The sequence below is a fragment of the Euprymna scolopes genome, chromosome 7 (genome assembly GCF_053919585.1).
Source record: "Euprymna scolopes isolate OS-2025 chromosome 7, ASM5391958v1, whole genome shotgun sequence".
Lineage (NCBI taxonomy): Eukaryota > Metazoa > Mollusca > Cephalopoda > Sepiida > Sepiolidae > Euprymna > Euprymna scolopes.
The window spans coordinates 109,760,526-109,782,386 of NC_136488.1; the positions used below are offsets into that span (position 1 = coordinate 109,760,526).

Sequence of the window (21,861 nt, forward strand, 5' to 3'; positions counted from 1 at the left end):
TCTGCAGAAATGAACCTGCAGATAAATCAAAACATTTTACAAAAGTTATAGTATTTAACATTTGCAAACTATTATTTTTAAGCTTCAGGGCTCAAAAAACAAAAAACACATTTCTTCATATTTTTTTGTCACATATTTTGTGCTTAAAAAGTACTAGCCGGGAGACCCAACCACTACCAGTGGCATAGCTAGAATAAACGTCACTCAGGGCGGTCTGCTCAAATGTCACCCCACTGACCCCCACTTCACCCTATGCTGAATTTGGAAGTGGGGGTTGTCCCCCTCCTCCACCTAATGTAAACAGAATTTTTGTGAAATATTTAACGGTTCTTCCGCTCAGTTAATGTTGGCGTGTTACTTACAGAAAATGGTTAATTAAACTGGAGAAGCACCTGTTAAAAAGCTACACAAAAGAACGAAAAACATAAAAGTATGTTTTTGTGAACCGCTTGTGAAAACTTACACCATTATTAGCGTCCTAAATTATGGGATGAAAAAAATGAACGAATCTCTTAGTAAAAGATAGTTGTCTCCCTCAGAAAAATGACAAATTGTACAACAATGCCAGTGTATACTATGATGAGTCACTTAGTAAATAAATTGTTGTTATGAAATAAAGGGGGTGTTAGAAACGCAGTCGAATAGAAATGGCGACTAAGGAAAATCAAAAAAAAAGGAAAAATCAGTTAGTAAAATCGGAAAAATGGTTTGAAAACAAGACACGTAATAGCCGATCTGCCTTATCGACTCATGAAACAAAGCAAATAAAATAAAAGAGGATGATAATAAATGAATGAGTGGAAACAAGCGTTTCCAGATATCGAGAAGAACTGCGATATACAGAGTCGCTTAACCAATTGAATTCAAGTTAGCAGGTATTAAAAAAATTCAAAGAATTTTATTTGATCAATTATCCTTTTGTCAAAGTTCACACTTTAAAGTTTTTTTTTATCAAATAATCAAAATAATAAATCTATAAACTTTGTTGACCGTACTACACACACGAACCACGTTGAGGAAGCAAAGCAAAGAAACAAATTGAATGTGGGACTAACACGGAACTATTAGAACGCTACCTGACAGAGTTCATGTGGAGCAGAAATTCAACGATCCTTCCCTTGCATAATGAAGCAAAATGTAGTAGGCAAAACAAAAAAAATCAGGAACACAGATAGGAAATAGTCAGTATCGCCCAGCTCAAGAAGAGAGGGATTTCTTGTCTGTAATAACCGTGGAGAAAGAAGACAAAAAAAACACAGAAAGAACAAAAACTTGCTTCTCGCAGACACGTGGTTTGTCACAAAGAACAATCCAATCTCCAGAACCACCAACACACAATCTGCAGGACGCCCCCGACTCCTGTCCAGTGTCCTGCCTTTATAGCGGCAAAGAATTATGTATTTGCATAATCGCGCGAGAGCAAACGCAATTCTTCGATAATTGCATGGGGTGCACGCTAATAAAAACCCATGGATGCCATCTTGGAACCCTCTCTTCCGCTTGGCCCGAAAAACAGCAGATGTATCCAAGGTAAGCTCTCTATTAAACCTCATTTCCGTTGTTACTAATTCTGCTACACTCCCCCCTGATCTCATGATCACAAATGGGGCAGTCATCTTTGTCGGGTACTTCTTTGAAGAACCAGAGGCGGCACTTCCTCCTTGCCATCTTCCTCATTACCACTGTTATTGCCACCAACCTGTTCCATAGGCGGTGTTTCACAATCAGGCCAGGGGGGATAAAAGTTCATTATTGGATTTAATTATAAGGTGAAGCTCGAATCATTCAAACTCAAGATAGATAACGCCAAAACATCCCCACATCAATATATCGGAGGGGAGATTATCTTCAAACAGCGTCCTGAATTGATAATTGAGTACCGGACTTAATACTAAGTAGATATTAATAAGTCCCTCGTACCTATTCCCTTTTCATTTTTTTCTTTTTTTTTAATGGAGAGTAGATAATGCAGTAGATGTGTTATCGGCAGCTCCAGTAACTCTCGCTTCTCCTTTTTTGTCCCTCAGTCCTCATTCAAATGAGTGATTTTTCTGACAAAGGGTGAAAAAAAATCTGCTTTCCAGGTCGGTAATACTTGGTGAACAGTAGTCTGCGATGTTGGAAATTTTTCTGTCTCTATGTCTATCCTTGTGGCCATGTCACTAGTAAACGTTTCGTCTGGGCTGATGTTATCCGCCTGATAGTCAGGGACCTGAACCTTGGATTAACCTAGTGTCCTATCCTATCAGCAGGTGCAAAGTACTGGGGCTGCTGTATTGCCATTTGGTGAATGGATTCTGGACCATGCAGTAGTCTCTGGTGGGGCTTCTCTATGCCATGATAGTGGGTAATTGTTAGGGCTTTACCTTATGTGCTACATAAAAAAGAAAAAAGTTTTCCTGTCTTTTTCTCTCTTACTTTCCCTCTCTATCCTGCTCTAACCAAGTATGCCGACCTGTTCCACAAATCCCAAAACCTCATGAAATATCTCAAAAAAAAAAAAAACTCAAATAAACCTAGAACCCCATCTTCCAACGTAGACCCCTACTACCAGGTCTGCTTCTCCAACATAAGGGATCTACGTTCCAACCTTCCAGAGGTTGAAACCCAATTACAGGAGACAAAACCGGACATAATCTTTCTAAGCGAAACTGGAATAGGGACGGCCACTTCTCTAGATGAGTTCATAATTAACAGATACTCTAACTTAACATCTAAATCTGACCCCCAAGACCGCCATGGGCATGAAATATGTGCCTGCATTAAGGATGGCTTCCCTTATAGGGATATCTCTAGAGAAGATCCTAATTTACCCTATATGTGCTTCAGGGTTGCACTTGCTAATACCACTGCATTTATATTTGCCCTCTATCGGCCCCACAACAGCGGAGTTACTATCTTTGAGAGCATATCTGAGAAAATAGACCACATACTGTCTACACATCCCTCGGCTAACATCCACATTTGTGGTGACTTCAACGTCCATAACGTGGAATGGCTGACCCATTCAGATTGTTCGCGAACCCACCCGTGTGCCCGATACACCCGGTCAATATGCAAGCCTGCTAGACCTTTTTCTCTCAACTTCCCCTGAGCTATGTTCATGTTCCATTTATTCTCCTCTAGGATCCTCCGACCACTCCGTCGTATCAGTTAAGATAAAAACGAAATGTAAGAAGCCCCCAGACGTACCCCTCCACCGTACTGTATACCGATACTCTATGGCTGACTGGGATAGCTTCCGTACATTCATATCATATCATACGTCTGCACTCCATGTTTAAAAAGGAAGTGTCCTCTATAGTATCAGATCTGACCGAATGGTTAATTGTAGGCATAGACCAATCCATACCATCTAAAAAATTCCAACAAAAACCTAACGGCCAGCCATGGTTCTCCTCAGAATGTGCTGCTGCTATCACACACAGAAATCACGTTTTCCATAGCTACCAACGTAATAGATGCACTGAGACTAAAGCTGCTTTCAGTACTGTCAGCAACCACTGTAAGTAATAAAAAATGCAAGAGAGCTATATGCTCTGTCCATTAAATCCAAAGTAGCTGATCAGTAGCTTGGTTCCCACCGGTTTTGGCAAATAACAAATAGGATCCTGAACAGAAGTGTGCGTTCTATCCCAACCATTATCAATGGACTTGAGGTAATCCGTCAGCATCAGACAAGGCCAAACTATTTGCAAAGAACTTTGCAGCTAATTCTACCCTATGCAACGAAGGCCATCAACTCCCTATATTTCCTCCTATAACACAGAACACACTAGGTAACATACAAATCTGTGCATGAGGTCGCCAAGCTAATTAAGAACCTTGATTCCAGTAAAGCAACTGGCCCTGATGGCATCCCAATTATAGTGTTAAAAAAGAACTTGCTCCCATACATACAAAACTGTTTAAGCATTGCCTTAAGAAGTGTTTTCCAACTCCCTGGAAAACCACATCAGTATATCCTGTATTTAAGAATTCAGGTGATAAGTCATCTCCCTCTCAGTACAGACCAATAAGTCTCCTGTGTGTCATGAGTAAGTTGTTGGAATCCCTATTAAATAAAGAAGTAGTCAACCACCTCAGCAGAAACAACCTTCTTAGTGACATGCAATATGGTTTCTGCTCCACAAGATCTACAGCAGATATGCTAATGGCTATATATCATAGGATTAATGAATCTCTTGACAAAGGCTTCCTTTCTAGGGCAATTGCTCTTGACATATCAAAGGCCTTCGACAAGGTATGGCATAAAGGCCTACTTCACAAGATTTCCAGCTACGGTATTACTGGAAATGTTTTCTCTATCATTAAATCATTTCTCTCTGATAGGCTCATAAGAGTAGTGGTCGATGGACAAAAATCAGAGGCCTGCAGTATTAATGCTGGCGTCCCTCAGGGGTCCATCCTGGGCCCAACTCTCTTCCTGATCTACATCAATGACCTCCCTAAACACATACTTAAATCATTCGTTGACATCTATGCTGATGACATGACCATCTACGGCACCACATCAAAGGCTGTAAATGACAAAGTTCTCTCTGATTCTCTCTCCTCTGATCTCAAGTGCGTGGTTCAGTGGGGGAAGACGTGCCTGGTTACCTTTAATGCATCTAAAACTAAACTCCTATCCTTACATCATCAACGCTCTGGTCCCCATCTGGCATCAATTGAAATGGATGGTTCCCGTCTAGGAGAAGCCCAATGTTTTGACAAGCTTCTGGGCTTGACGTTTACTCCTGATCTGAAATGGAACACGTACATCAAGTCTGTTGCCAAGGTAGCTGGAAAGATGGTGGGATCCTTCTACCACTCCAGAAGATATCTCACTACTGATGCAATTCTCTATCTATATAAAAGCCAAGTATGCCCAAGGATGGAATACTGCTGCCATATCTGGGCAGGAGCTGCTAAAAACAGCCTATCCTGCCTTGACAGAGTACAAAATAGACTTTGTGGCTTAGTGGGGGATGCCCTTTTCTCTTCCTTGCAACCTCTCTCCCACAGAAGGGACGTTGCGAGCCTATCTTTGTTTTATCGTTATTTCCATGGCAGGTGCTCATCTGAGCTCCAATCTCTCGTCCCGTCTCGCCAATTTTTTATGAAAAACACCCGTTTAGCTGAAACCACTGTGAAAAATTTCCCCCACTCTTTATCTGTGCCTAAATCAAAACGTAGATTCCATGAACAAAGTTTCTTTCTTAGAATTGCACGTCTGTGGATCTCTGTTCTGTCTGCCTGCTTCCCACCTGACTACAACCTGGATGTCTTCAAGTCCAACATAAATAAATTCGTGATGAACCGCCCCATTAAGTAGACACTTTTATTAAATCCCCACACTAACATACTGTACATGCAATACCCCTTATCTCCGAGTGGCTTCCAGGCCTTGATAAGTGGTGACCACCTTGTAAAAAAAAAAAAAAATATTCATGCAGCTTAGCCGCACAAACATCTGCGTTGGCCGTAAATGCGTCTACGTAAGGATTTAGCTCTCTGTAGTCCATCACCGGGCACACTTTGGCTTTGTTCTGCTGTATCACAGCTATCAGGGGAATTAGGCCTTTGGGACGTCCCAATTTATCCTCTGGGTACGGCACGAGCAAACCATTAACGATCCAGGTGCGGAGCTCCTGCATGTATTCTTCACAGATTTCTGCCGGCATTGGGTATTCTGACACTCGATTGTGTAGCCTTTCAGAGGGGTGGTCCTCAGACCACTTCCACGATGCAGTCTACGTTTGGTTTTGATGGTCAAAGGTGGCAGTGAAATCCGGTTCATTAATAGAAATGGCTGCGCATTTAACATTTTTCCTGCCGCCCAGCCGCACTGATCCTGTAGGCTTGATAACGATACCTCCCAGAGCTTTTATGGCGTTGATCCCTAGAAGTAAGTCAAACCCCAGCGGTTTGCCACGCACCACCATCACATCGATTCTGGCAGACACATCTTCATCAGTGGACACAGAGACCACTCCAACACCGCAGCATGCATGGGACATTTCACCAATCGTTTTGACATTCACATTCGTTTTTCTCCAAGACCGGCACCGGTCTGCATGTAAAATTGTCCTAGAGAATCCTGTATCAATAAGCGCCAAACATCGTGTCCCGTCAACATGGATGCTTATCACCGGGAGCGCCGTGTTCGCATCTTGGTGGGGAAGGAGACTGGCGCCTATGCGTCCTCCCTTTGCTCGTTTCTCGAGCAGTTCCGAGCCCCGTGTCCACTCTCACCGCAACGGTAACACTGTGTTCCGCATTTTCGACAGTCTTTTGCAAGGTAGCCCTTAACATTGCACTTGAAACAGGTCACACTAGCAGGAATATTCTGGGCCCTTTTGTTGTTGGGTGAGCATGTGGTCACAACCACGTCCTGATTTTGTTCCCCAGTCATCGTCAAAATTCTCGCTCTCGGCATTAGCTCCCCCATGGTCAGGGCTTTAATGTTTGTTGAAGAGCAATTGAGTTGGCATCAGGGAACCCAGTGACGAAAGTCAATTTTGTGAGTCTCTCTAAGTCATCTCCTGTGAATCCGGCCAATCCAACCAACTGCCTGATTTTGTTGGCGTAAACATCCACACGTTCGCCAGCCCATCTAACCATAGTCATTTTTCTATATACTGCAAATGCGTCGTAGACAAATGCCTCCTTTAATCGGGCCTCAATCTGGTCTATTTCCTTTTGATCGTCCTCCTTCATTTCCATGTAGAAGGCCAATGCGTCACCTTCCAGATATAAAGGTAGCAGACTCGCTACATCATCCACCTGCTGAAGTTGTGTGACAAGTCTCACTTTTTTCAGCCATGCTACGTCTCCCTTGCCAGAGAATGGGTTATCACTGCTTATCCGCACCTTCGCCATAGTCACGCCGAAATAGCTTGAAGCAAAATGTAGTAGGCAAAACAAAAAAAAAAATCAGGAACACAGATAGGAAATAGTCAGTATCGCCCACCTCTAGAAGAGAGGGATTTCTTGTCTGTAATAACCGTGGAGAAAGAAGACAAAAAAAAAACTGAAAGAACAAAAACTTGCTTCTCACAGACACATGGTTCGTCACAAAGAACAATCCAATCCAATCACCAGAACCACCTACACACAATCTGCTAGACGTCCCCGACTCTTGTCCAGTGTCCTGCCTTTATAGCGGCCAGGAATTATGTATTTGCATAATCGCACGAGAGCAAACGCAATTCTTCGATAATTGCATGGGGTGCACACTAATAAAAACCCATATACGCCATCTTGGAACCCTCTCTTCCGCTCAGCCTGAAAAACAAGACGTATCCAAGGTAAGCTCTCTATTTCCCCTCATTTCCGTTATTGCTAATTCTGCTGCACATAATGAACCAGGTAGCTCAATATTACCCTCAGCTTCCTTCCACTTTCTCTACACCCTCTTCTCTACCTTTCCCTTGCAGCAAAAGAAAATTTGCCAACCACCCAACCCTCTACATTAAAAAAACAAAAACAAAACAAACAAAAAACATTAACATGACCACTAACTATCGGCAAAAAAATTAATAACTAACAAGGAAAAAAATGCATAACAATGCTCCCCCCAATAAATTTTAAAAAATTTTAATTAAAAGGTTTCATAAAAAAACATTAATAAAAAAGTCTTTTTTCATATCGTGTTTTGCATCGTTTTCTTGTTAAAATAAAAGTTTAACATTACCAGTAGTGTTTTAATTATTTTCTCCTTAAGATATACTAGCAACTATTTTGCATTATTTGGGCTTTTTTCTTTATCGCGTTTTTGCATCGGCATATGCCAATTCTTCCTGATATCTACTCAAGAAACGCTCATGAAAATTCTTAAAAATCACGGTAACAAAACTGCATAAGTACCAAAAAAACTTTTATACTATTTTTACAGTTTTGTTTCATCATATCAAATTTGAAATAGACATGTGTAAAAGAAAAAGGAACTTTCGTTTCTTCCATTTTTCATTCTGGTTTGTAGTTGTATTTATATAAAACAAAAATAAAAAAAATAAAAAGAATAGTGTTACAAAGTGGGGACAAAACAAATCCCAATATTTTATTAAATATCGGAACATTACATAAAACGCTTGTACTTTAATCTTGAAAAACAAATATTCACTTTTAGAACATTTAATACAAATACGGCAATTCACAAAAGGATGTACCTTCGATAGTATAGTCCTAGAATGAATGTTTTCTTGTTTTCCTTGTGGCAAACTGGTCAATGATATTGTCAAAATCTATTTGTCTTGTAAGTTCGTTTTCCATGGACAGAACAGCCAGATCCGACAGTCTCAACTGGCTCATGGTTGACCGGATGTAATTTTTTATGAGTTTTATTTTGAAGACACTTCTTTCACACGATGCCACAGAAACGCATATTGTCAGAAGGAATTTTAGAGTCAGCATAAGATTTGGCAGTGATTCAACAAAGTCTCATTTGATGATAAACTGTAGGAATTGCAGTAGAGTCCAGTACTTGGCTTCCTCCAAGTTTATTTCGCCCTAAATGTGGAATTTCTAGAAAAATGTCTTCTTCAGATAGCTCATCATTAGGGCTATGACAAGAGAATATTCTTTTCATCATTTTGACTCTCGAGTATATATCAGTTAATATCTTATATGTTTTAGATAGTGTGATTGGTTCTCGATTGATAAACTGTGTTGGATATATACTCGAGAATCCAAACAATAATAAAAATATTCTCTAGTCATAGTCTTACTTATCATACACAGCTGTGAGCTTAGTAACAGACAACTGTATTTCTTCCTTGCTGGCACAAATATGATCTGGCTGAACAGCAGAAAAAAGTCAACAAAATGTCATTCACTGCCTGTACCCTGGTTGTTGTGTATCGGAGTGTGCATGATGGGAACAAGACATAAAACGGAACACAACGACAGATTGATAACGATATTGATATAACAGTACGATGACTGGGTGATAATTCTTTTAACGCATAAGGGATGAGAATTCATATCATATGAATAGACACGGTTAATATTATTGAGGTGTTTCATACAATGTCCATTTACAAATATAAATCACATTACCTTTTCAGGTTGAAAGATGACAAACGAAGACTTACAAATAGATGATGATGAGGAGGAAGAAATCGATTGCCTTTAGATTTCTACATTGTCTTGTCTCCCTTTCTGGTTCACTTCCAAAAAGGTTTCAGCTAACTCAACTTTCCTCTCTCGCAAGGTCCCTAGCTATGTCTCTCCTCTTTCTGAAGTCTCTGAATATATTGTAAATTATCTTTGTGATGTCAAAATGTGCTTCAGCCACAGGAATGTTTCTACATACACGCTTTTTTGACAACACAAAGAAAATTCCTAAATTGAATTCTATTGTTCTAACTCCTACCTCTAGTTCTATAATTCTTTAGTTATTTCTTAACACAATGGTTAATTCACTAAATTCCTGAGATTGCAATATGTATTCACTTTTAACTTTTGAATAGTTGGATTCATTTCCAACGTTTTTCGGTCCTGGATATGACCTAAAACTATATCCGATGGTGAGGGCCCTAGTTTGCAGGCCTTAGGGAGTGTGGAGCCACCCTTTAATTGCCATTGCTCCCAGGTCCACTCTGACCCGGAGTGGTAGCACCTGTTAGGGTCCCAACTATGGGTTAAATAGATTATGACTTAAAAAACAAATATACTATATTAAAAAAATCGTTCTTCAAAATCATCAGATTCGGCATTAAATAACCTGAAAAGGGTTGATATGCCGTAAAACAAAACAACCAACCAACCAACGTTTTCCTTTTAATTAACATTATTTTCAAACTTATGGCATTCCTGTAATTACTGGGATCTGTCCCCTTTTATATATATAACATTGTATTCAACTCAATATGGAAACGGTCCATACACTCTAACATTGCTTTCTTAGTCTCCTGTTGCAATGACAATCCAGCACCTCTTGCCTTCTCTTCTGACATTCTGTTCTTTCTTCTGTAGAGATATCAAGTTCCTCACATTTTGCAAGTGCTTGCTGGACGGTATTGTCAACAACATTTGTACACTGCTCTTCCAAAAAGACCTTAAGAGCCCTTAATTTGGTAGCAACCATGTCCTGGGTAATACCTGATATTTGCATGTAATTCTGAGCTACGTTTACTCCAGAATAACAAGCAATATATATATATATATATATATTTTTTTTTTTTTTTCATAAGTTTGTTTCAATACAAGCTGATGCACCCAAGCGCAAATATATTTTTTTTTATTTTTTGAAATCGCAACTTTATAATATATAAAAATCCATAGAAAATAGAACATATAATAATATATACGAAATCTGCAAAAATTAAAATATCATATTTAAGCGTACTTTCTAACCAGGCCATGCCAGGCATATCTGCTAGCTTAGATAAATACTTTTGCAGTTATAACAAAAAAGCTACAATAATATCAGTATCTCCATTTACACTGAACATCTACAGAATGTTGGCATAATACTGAATTTGTCTGACGAAATTTGTTTGTTTAGATTTGTTTGATTGCTATCATGAATGGGGGGGGGATTCTAAATTAAAACAATTATTCAATGTATAACAATTCAATGAAAAATTAACTTCATCCCATTCAACATTTTCTTGAATCTGGGTTGGTTTACAATTTTATGGTCCCAATATTCTCCAGCACACTACCTGGAAGTTTAAAGCTAGGGCAACCTTTTTAATATCGTCTTAATCCATACTTCATTGCATAAATTACATTCTATCACTTTGTCCGTTGCTATGCTCTGTTTGTAGAAAATTATATAATCATATCCTTAGATATAACTGACTATAAACTTGAATTTTTGACTTCTGGGATTTTCCTGCCTAATATAGCAATTGCGATTTTTAATATTGTTTTTACACATTTGCATACTATAAACCTTGCTGCAATTGTAAACGTTAGCATTTATTGCAGTAACATAAGTATTAATATGTAGATACTGTCATATTGCGCTGTTACTATTATTGCCAATCTTTTTCTTTTCAGTTGTTCTTTTCAAAAATACAAGAGAATCATTTCAAGACTTCAAATTCAATGACCAGTTTGGTATGTATTTTCTTTTGATATTTGAAAACCAAATCATTCTTTTTGTAAATTTCTACTTGATTTGTTTTTCTTCTAAAATAATGATTTTGGTACATCTTATGAGGTGGGTGGATTTTTATTTATTTATTTTTTTTTTTTAGAAAACTAGTATGGATCCATTCTTAGAATGTGTTCATTCAATGCTTAGTGGCCTTCATTCATGCTTAAGTTTGGGTTGACAGATAAGACAAGCTTTATAGAGATGCTTGAATGCATCTAAAAATGCTGACCTGGCAAAAGTGTTAGTTATTATTGTATTCCGAAATTCCAGAAATTGTCCTTTAGAACTGATTGTTAATCAATGCCCTGTTCTATTGTGAAGATTATAATTAACACTGCTCCCTGATCATGGTTGATAGACAGTAGCGTAACTAGAGTAAACGTCACCTGGGGTGGTCCACTCAAATGTCACCCCACTGACCCCCCACTTCACTCTATGATAAGGGGGCGCCCCCCATGTAAACAGAATTTTTGTGAAATATTAAACTGCTCTTCTGCTCGATTAATATCAGTGCATTACTTATGGGATACGATTAATTAAACTCTAGAAGCACATTTTTAAAAGCTACACAAGTTTTATAATTGAATACCCTTCCCAAAAAAGAACGAAAAACAAAAGTATGTTTTTGTAAACCGCTTGTGAAAACTTATTGACAGCATTAGAGATTCGTTCATCTTTTTTATCCCATAAGGATAAAAAAAAATGAATGAATCTCTTAGTAAAAGTAAGAGAAAGTTTTCTCTCTCAGAACAATAACAAATTGTAAAACAATGCCAGTGTATACTATGACGAGTCACTTAGTAAATGGATGAATAAATAAATTAATTAATTGTTATGAAGAAGAAAAGGGGGCGTTAGAAACGCAGTCAAAGGGAAACGCCGAAAAAGAAAAAAAGGAAAAATCAGTTAGTAAATAAAATCTGAAAAGATGGTTTGAAAACAAAAAGACACGTAACAGCCAATCTTTTTTATCAACTCACAAAACGAAGCGAATAAAATAAAATAGAAGAGGATCAACTGATAATAAATAAATGGGTGGAAAAACAAAATTATGAAGAAAAGAATAGAAAAAAAACAAACCATGAGTTAACGATTTTTTTGTTTTATATTTAAATCGACACTAGAAAGAACAATGATACTCATACAGTTTTGTTACCACAATTTTTCCGAACCTTCATGAGCATTTCCGGGCAGATATCGAGAAGAACTGGGATATGTTGAGCCACTTAGCCAATCGAATTCAAGTTAACAGACGCTAAAAAAATTCAATTAATCTTTTTTATTAAATTATCTGTTTTTCACAATTCACGCTTTAATGAAGTTCTTTTTTACCAAAGTTTCGAAATAATTAAGATAATGAATCTATGAACTTTGTTGACCTTACTACACACACGACAACGAACCATGTCGGAAGAATGTGGAGGGAAGCAAAGCAAAGAAACAAAATCAAATGTGGGACCAATAGGGAACTGTTAGAAAGCTATTTGACAGACTTGTAGCAGCTGCTACACCACGGGCAGAAACTTCTTCTCGAGATTTGAAATCCATTTTCTCTCTGGCTTGTCCAATCACAAGCCAGCTCTATATCACGTGACAGAGTATATAAAAGGCGAAATCACAAACTTTTAATCCTTTTTGATCCTGACCCTGCCAGGGAGCAGACTTCACCTGGGGCTGCTGCCCCAGGCAGGACGTGAGTACAGCGAGCTAGCTATGACTCTCTTCTAACTACCATTTATTTCCATGTGCTGACCGAAACGAACATTCTTTATCACACTAAAGAGCATACATCAATACAACTCCTACCCACCCCATCAACACAAAACTGAAGTCTTTGCCCTTTCTTTCTCCTTTACTCTGGCGACTACTAGCTATAAACACGTGCGCGCACGAACACTAAACTATTGTCTCCTTCAACCAGCCGGCATGATATTAAATCTATCTTTAAACACATTGAACACTTTTCTCTCTCTTTCACTTTTCTCTCCTCTACCAAAGCTACTAACGAAAATGACAAAGTTTGTTTATTAATATAGGATGAAACTCCATTTCGTCGTTGTCTCATTTCTATAGACATCATGTGGAGAAAGAAATTCAAAGATCTTTTCGCCTGCTTAATGAACCAGATAGCTATTACCCTCAGCTTCCTTCCACTTTCTCTATGCACTCTTCTCTACCTTTGCGGTTATCTTCTGCTCTTGCAGCAAAAGAAAATTTACCAACCACCCTACCCTCTATATTGTAAAAATAAAAACTAAATAAACAAACAAAACCTAAACATAACCATCGGCAAAAAATTAATAACTAACCAGAAAAAATTCATAACAATGTCCACCCCAGAAAAAAAACAACAATGGCCCCCAAACAACAATGAATCAAAAAAAAAAAAAAAAACATTAATTAAAAGGTTTCATACAAAGACATCTCCAGTTTTTTTCCATATCTTGTTTTACTCCGTTTTCATTTTCTTGTTAAAATAAAAGTTTAACCAGTGGTGTTTTAATATTTTCTCTTTAAGCAACAATTTTTCCTTATTTGGGTTTTTGGTCTTCTCAGAAACGTTCATGAAAATCACGGTAACAAACTAAGTACCAAAAAAAAACTTTTATATTATTTTTACAGTTTTGATTCATCATATCAAATTTGAAATAGACATGTATAAAAGGAAAAAAAACTTTTGTTTCTTCCATTTTTCATTCTGGTTTGTAGTTGTATTTATATAAAACAAAAACAAAAAATAAAAAGAATAGTGTTACAAAGTGGGGACAAAAAAAAATCCCAATATTTTATTAAATATCAGAACATTACATAAAACGCTTGTACTTTAATCTTGAAAAACAAATATTCACTTTTAGAACATTTAAATGCAAAATACGGCAATTCACAAAAGGATGTACCTTCGATAGTATAGTCCTAGAATGAATGTTTTCTTGTTTTCCTTGTGGCAAACTGGTCAATGATATTGTCAAAATCTATTTGTCTTGTAAGTTCGTTTTCCATGGACAGAACAGCCAGATTCAACAGACTCAACTGGCTCATGGTTGACAGGAGGTAATTTTTTTTATAAGTTTCACTTTGGAGAAACTTCTTTCATACAATGCCACAGAAACATATATTGTCAGAAGGAATTTTAAAATTAAAACCAGCTTAAGATATGGTAATGATTCAACAAAGTCCCACTTGATGAAAACTAGGAATTGCAGTGCAGTCCAGTACTTGGCTTCTTTCAGGTTTATTTCAGCTGCTTGTAAGTGTCACCTTAAATTTGGAATTTTTAGGCAAATGTCTTCATCATATGCAGGTGTGAGCTTGGCAACAGACAATTGTATTTCTTCCTCGCCGGCACAAAAAATATGATCTGGCTGAATGGCAGAAAAAAATTTTTAAATGTCATTTACTGCCTGTACTCTGGTATCCAACTCGATATGGAAAGTGTCCAGACACTCCACCATTGCTTTCTCAGTCTCCTGCTAAAATGAAAATCCAGCATCTCTTGTCTCCTCTCCTGGCATTCTGTTCTTTCTTCTGATTCTTCTCTCTGTAGAGATATCAAGTTTTTCACATTTTGCAAGTGCTTGCTGGATGGCATTGTCAACAACATTCATATGCTGCTCTTCCAAAAAGACCCTGAGAGCCCTTAGTTGGGTAGCAACCATGTCCAGGATAATACCTTGTGTTTGTATGTACTTCTGAGCTACGTTTACTTCTTGTAAAATGCCAGAATAACAAGAAAACAATGAAAGAAAAGTCGCATATAGCTGGTAACAGATTGTGCGCAGTGCCTCTTGTCTTGTCGGATTCTTTGACATCACACAGAGATTCAATAGCTTCCACAAACTGGTTAAACTTCTATTTCATTGGTTTCACTGCATCAGCATGTGCACTCCAGCGAGTTGTCGATAATCTCTTCACTGTAAGACCTGTGTACTTTACTAACACATCCCACTGATGGGTTGACAACGTAAACAGTGTACAATGCCTCAAGATTGCCAAAAACTGTTACACAAGAAGAATTGTTAGAAAATGAATGTTTCCCACAAAGGTTCAAAGAATGATTCGAACAAGGTACTAAAACGGCCCTTGATTGTCCTAGATCGTGTTTTGTATAGCACCATGAATTCCGACCATACTTGCAGCATTATCGTACCATTGACCGCCGCAGAACTTAATATCTAGTCCTTTGTTTTCTAATTTCTGGAGAATCTCATGAGTCAATGCTTTTCCTTTCAATGTAAAAATCTCAGGAATGACTCCCGCATTTCAACTGCATCATCGCTGATATGTACATATCTAATTACTGTTTGCATTCTTGATGTCAGCAACGAGTTTTCCAATCACATGTTTTGCCAAAAGAGAAATAAACTCGTTCTGTTTCAGGCGACATGTATGAACATATCTGACTGTCCGCGCTTTGCTGGAGGCTGAACAGATGCTCCTGTAACACTACATCATATTGAGATAACAATTTGACAAGTTCGAAGAAGTTACCTTTGTTTAATGATGACGTATTCTTGCGAAGTTCTCTAAATGCCAGGTTCTGTCATGCAAGAAAAAGTATCATGTTTAAAACTCTTTGCAGAATGTCTCTGAACTACCTTTTCTCTTTTTCCATTAGGAAAATGTGCGCTGCATCAATAGTTTTTTGCAGCTTGAGTTGTGAAGCCAGCATTTTCCAATTCTCCCAGTACAACAGATGGTCATTTGACTGTTAATGCTCAATAATTTTGGGATTTAGCTTCCACCAGGCTTCAAAACCAGTGACAAAAGCAGATGTTCCAAGAGTTTTGTCATCTTTGGCAAGCAACCGACAGCAAAAGCAGTACAACTTTGTTATGCAGCGAATAAGCCATCCACGATCATAGCACCCTGTCACCATTTGACAGTGAGGAGTAAAACCAGGTTGTAGAAAGTTGCCGAAATTCACCTTTAACCTTTGAACCTTGTCTTTTAACTGACTTGAAAGGTCCCTGCTTATTCTGGAATGGTTTGCTCCCCCTTTTGATGATATCAATTCTTACACTATTAGGCACAGGAATTTGCCACGATGACATATTGTTGAATGTTGTTAGGTAGATGACAAAACAAAAATCAGTCGTGGTGGAACTTGGGTGGAGCCATAGTATATATGTGCTCAACTCAATATGAATTTATTTACATCAGACTTGAATTAAATTAATTTTCAATTCATGAAACACATTTTGACTGTCTTTAAAATAGTTTTACAAGTATACACTTACATGTTTATCTTGGAAAATTTACATAGTCTTGTGTGTGTCTTGTCAGTAGCTGAGAAACCTGAAAACTAAATTGTCAAACGATATGAAAGATACCAATAAGCGAAAATAATTTCTGTCAGTAGTCTGGGATTTATTGCCTTATACCCCCCCCCTCTGCACAGACACATAAACTGAAATCAAAAAAGAAATGTTGCAAAAGTGTTTTTGCATAGAGGTGTGAAAACTTTTGAATTCACTAATAATTCCTTTAATGTTCACTTTGATGCTAACACTTTGAAATTGTTAGATTTTTTTCACACTTTTTTACGATTTGTTTGCTGTCTAGGAGACTCCTGATATATATATATATATATATATATATATATATATACACACACACACACACATTAGTTATGCTAGTATTGACAGAACCAGAAGAATCGACCCTGTAAATTAAATAAAGGGTTTGACTTGAAGATTCGCAAGTTTAAAACTTGCATCTGGAGAAAATCAGATGTTACATGTTGAACAAATAACAACCAAGATGAAAATAATACTCTGAATAATCCAACTTATACAAACTTGTCAATCAGACTTCATTTTTGAATTTGTATGTAAAATATTAATATAGTTGTATGTAAAATATTAATATATTTTAAAAATCGAGCTATATATGAAAGGATTGTGGTTGAAGGCTATAACAATGCAGTTTGTAGGAAACACCATGGACACGATTTAGCGTATAAAAGAATGACAATATTAGAAGGAATTTACTCCGCACCAACACTGAGACAACTTATCAAGAACAAGAAAACCAACCAACAAGGATCCCTGCACTTTACATATTGATCAGGCAATTTTGTAAACGCACATATTCAGTATCTCAAATACGATATACAGTATGCGGTGAGTTTTACATTGGCAACACAATTAGACCATTGCATATATGCATAAAAGAACACATTACAACCAAGACATCCTCATTCCATAAACACCTGTCTAACGATCGCAACCCCTCCAAAGGCATTAAAACAAAAATACTAGCCACAGAAAGAAATAATGGTTATCTGAGGCTTAAAGAATCACTATTCATAAACAAACAGAACCCTAAAATAAGTAACAGGGCAGAAATAAACTGCAGCTTCCTTATATAAACACGGGAACGCTTAGAACACTCCAAACATGCATTCACTACGTGTAATAACAAAAAATAATTCTATTATGCCCTTGACCACTAATCAATTTTAATCTGCATATCTATAAAAGTGTGTGTGTGTGTGTGTGTGTGTGTGTGTGTGTGTGTGTGTGTGAGGGCACTTCTTGACCTATATACTCAATGGATTTTTGATTTACAGACTTGAAATTTAGTATATAGGGTATTCAGACATGTGGAAAACTTTTTAATCAGTTTTCATCCCGGAAAAAAGGGCTGCTAAGGGGTCAAAGTTAAAACCTTGTGAAACGGTTGAAAAAGATCTTGGAAAGCTGTTCAAATGGTTATCATACTTGACTCCGTGTCTTAAGGTTTTGGTTTAGATCTCAGCTCAAGTATTTTTTTTTTTTTTACTTAGAAGTAAGTGAACTTTTTAGAAAAAACAAAACTTGCATGTACATGTCTCAGTTCTTTGGGTTTTTTTTACCTCATTTTTTTAAAAAGGAATTTAACGTTACATTTAATACCAACAATGCCGAGTACATCTAGTATATAATAAATTAATAAGAAGGAAAATAGAAAAAATATGTAAATATAATTAAAGAAATCATTATCACCTTCACCTTCACCGAGGTGAACGATTTATATGACCTTCACCGAGGTGCGCGACTTGACACACAAAAATAAACCGCCTCTTAATCACCTGCTAACGCACGCGTCACTGCAACGTCCAATGACAACAACAACAACAACCTTCTCACTCGACCTGCCTTTATACCACTATCTCAATCCCTTCTCTTGCGCATGCACCTGTAGATTCCTGACAACCTCGAGACTTCCGCTTATAAAAACCCAAGTTTTGTTGTCGCGCATGCCTATACAAGGCACAAACACGTGGGCGTTTGTTTTGTTGGTAAGTACTACACTCCCCCCTGATCTGATGATCACATAGAGTGCACTCCGGGGGTGGCCTCTTAGTTCGTTGGCTTCTGCGAAGGGTGGTATTTACAATCTCGGATTCAGGTTCTGGTTCTGATCCTGCCTGATCAGACGAACTACAACTACCACTCTCTTGCTCGGTGACCTCACTCATTAGCAGCTCATCATCTGATGATTCATCGCTCTCTGTAGTTGTGGGATGTACTTCACTAGCCGGGCGAAGATCGCGCACATGGCGTGGGGTTCCATCAACAAGGACCGACTGCTGGCTGACCACTCCAGATATTCGTCCTTGCTTGAACTTGGTGGTGCACCGGTTTCCAGGGGGTCTAACCCAAACTGGATCCCCTACCTTGTATTTGTTATGACTCTCCTCGTCGATTGGTTGGACAGTGTCAATGCCCTTTATCCTAACACGGTATTTGTGTATGGCATTACCCGGTGCTGTTGTTAGTGTCTTCCCATCCTTTGGTGTGATATTATACCAATACGTGGCCTCCGTAATGGTGCATTGCTTTCTGGCAGCAATTCACTTGATGCTGCGATGGCTCCTCTCAGCAATGCCATTCCCTGATGGCACATGAGCACATCGCAGTCGTAGTCGGACACCCCACTCATTCAACAACTGCCGAACTTGGTGGCTACAAAAAGCAGCATCGTTGTCCGTCAATATCTCTTCCGGCGCACCTCGCTCAGAAAAGATAGATGACAGTTGGCGGACAACATTCGCTGAGTCCTGCCTGGTCATTTGCCGCCACACCGCAAAACGAGTGGGTCCACAGTCGATAAGGGTTAGAAAGGGCTTACCACTGTAATGGGTAATATCCATCGCTAATCGTTGCCACACATGCTCAACTTCCAATCGCCCCTTCTGCCATTGCTCAGGTGCAGGATCGATAGACTGGCATGCCTCACAGTGCTTGATGATCTGCCTGACATCCGCCCTTGTCACTGCCGGGTCCACACGCCTCGCAAAATACAAAGTTCTTTTGATACCTGGATGTCCACTCTGCACACGAATTCTTTGTATTTGGCATGAGCTAATCGCACCAACTGCGCAAGATCGAGCAGTGAACTCCACGCCTGTCTTCACAGCTTCATACCATTTGTGAGGCACACGGGTTAGTTGGTCTGCACGATTACAGTGTGATGCCACGAGCGTTACACTCACCGACAGGTCATATTCTGATACCAGACTCTTCAGGGTGTTTAGCCTCCGCCGGATTAACATCTCACTGGCTGCCTTAGTACGGACTCTTGTTCGTCCCGAGAGAGTGTCGGACACCCAGTGGTAGACGCAGAGAGAATCCATGTACAAGTGTAACTTCTTCGACTGCCATTGCAGTGCCAGATTTAAACCCTTCACAACAGCATCCAGTTCCGCCAGGTTGATGTGTTGAGCATCATTCACGGGTCGCAGCCAGCATGCGTCTTCAATTACATTTCCACGTTGCTCCAATAACACTCCCAATGCGAAAGAACTAGCGTCAACCCACACATTCAAAGTGTCCCCATCGACACACCATTCTCCACAGGCAGGATCCTCCTTGTTAACTCTCTCTAGGGTTTCTGTCGTCATCAGAGTTAGAAGAGCATCATCAGATACATCATCCCAACCTGTAGTTACTAAACTTGCCCTGTGTTTGATGACGCCCACAGCTGCTCAGAGCCAGCCACACGCTGGTAAGTGACCAATAAGTTTCCCACACAAGGAAAAAATAGTCCGCCGCGTAATAACATCAGGGATGTTTGGAATCTCACTGCCACGCCTCCATCGTAAGGTACCGTCTTTCCCGCAAACGTCCAATCCTAATACCCGTGCTCCATCCCTCAGACGTTCGGGATCCTTACACTCCAACCCGAATTGAGCTAACTTTTCCCTGACTTGCGACGCAGATTGTATGTCTTCATTGACATATCATCAATATAGGCCGATGTTGCGTCCTCAGTGGTCTTTTCCTGGGACAACACTGCATTTACGATGGTCTTCATGATCTGCGGTGCCACATTCAGCCTAAAGCCAAGCCGAGTAAGGCAGTATCTCTGACCCCGGAATCACACTGTCTGGAACAGCCACAATGTCTCATCCACTCGCACCTGCAAATAAGCCTTCCGCAAGTCTACTATAGACACATTGAAGCCCTTCTGGCGCCATTCTCTCAGCTTGCTGGCGCACACGTCAGCATCGGCAGTGTACGTCTCAATGTATCTATTGAGTTCACGATAGTCCAGCACCGGACGAACTTTTGATTTGTTATGCTGGACTACCGCCATTAAGGGAATCAGACCCTTGGGTGGTCCCAGCTTGTTGGGGTAGGGGATCAGCCATCCATCCTGGATCCATGCCTCAAGTTCCTTCTCGTATTCATTACGGGCCTCGTCGGGTATCGAGTACTCTGCAATGCTATTCTTGAGTTCGGTTGGCGCCTTTCCTTCTGTCCACTTCCACGATGCAGTCCATGCTTTTCGGTGAGGGTCGTAGTCCACCTTAAAATCAGGCCGATCAATGTGAACTGCAGCACACACTGGGGTTTCCAAAAATCGCACAGTCCCATCTCTTCCGATAACCACTCCCCCCAGTGCCTTAATAGCATCATATCCCAACAGTACATCGAATCCCAGCAAATCCCCTCGCATCACCAGCACATTAATGTTTGCGGCCACACCAGAGTCTGTGTGGACTTTGACAGTTCCGGCTCCACAGCAAGCTTGCGTATTGCCACCTATTGTGGTTACTTTGATGTTCTGCTTTGTCCAGTTTCGACACAACTTGGCACTCATGATGGTGTGTGAGCATCCGGAGTCGAGAAGAGCTGAACAAAGCACTTGGTCCATGTACACATTTATTGTCGGTTGCGCCTAAATTAAATCTTGTCCGGGGAACAAGGCGGCGCTGACGTCCTGCCCCCTGATGCATTTCCCGCACAACTTTGGGATAAATGTCCATAGCTACCACATTGGAAACAGCGCGGGCGCCCCCGCCCCTTGTTAGTACAATTTCTTGCGAAATGGCCTCGCTGGCCACAGCAGAAACATCTCCCATTGGTCGTGGGTCTCAAACTGGGACTCTTTTCAGCATTAGTCTTGGCTGCCTGCGCCATCATTACAACCGGTTCCCTCAGGTCCTCCTCATCTCTGATAATGGCTCGAGTGCGTTCTAACAAATGTTCCATGGGTGTTACAGATATGCTAGTGGAAGCCCTCAACAGTTGCTTAACATGGGTGGGAAGGCCGGCCACAAACGCATACGCCAGTGTTTGCTCTGACACTCCATTGCCAAATAGAACTGCAAGTTTCTTCAGCTCCGCGAAAAAGACGTCCACGGTTTCTCCTGGCATGAGCTTCCTAGTGGCAAATGTTTCGTAGGCCGTACAGGGATCCATGGCAAATGCCTTGTATAAAGCATTTTTTATACAGGTAATATCAGCCTTCTCCACAGCACTCAGTTGCTGATATACACT

At 39.6% G+C, this 21,861-nt stretch overlaps 1 protein-coding gene across 4 annotated transcripts in view; it reads left to right on the top strand.

Annotated features, from left to right (window-relative positions):
* Positions 1-21,861, top strand: part of LOC145279884 (neurofascin-like) — an 825,765-nt gene that overhangs the window by 350,392 nt on the left and 453,512 nt on the right. For all 4 annotated transcript variants that reach the window (XM_080131346.1, XM_080131349.1, XM_080131345.1 and 1 more), the window contains one exon: positions 10,993-11,052. The gene's annotated coding sequence lies outside the window, so the exon portion shown is untranslated. The remainder of the gene's footprint in view (positions 1-10,992; positions 11,053-21,861) is intronic.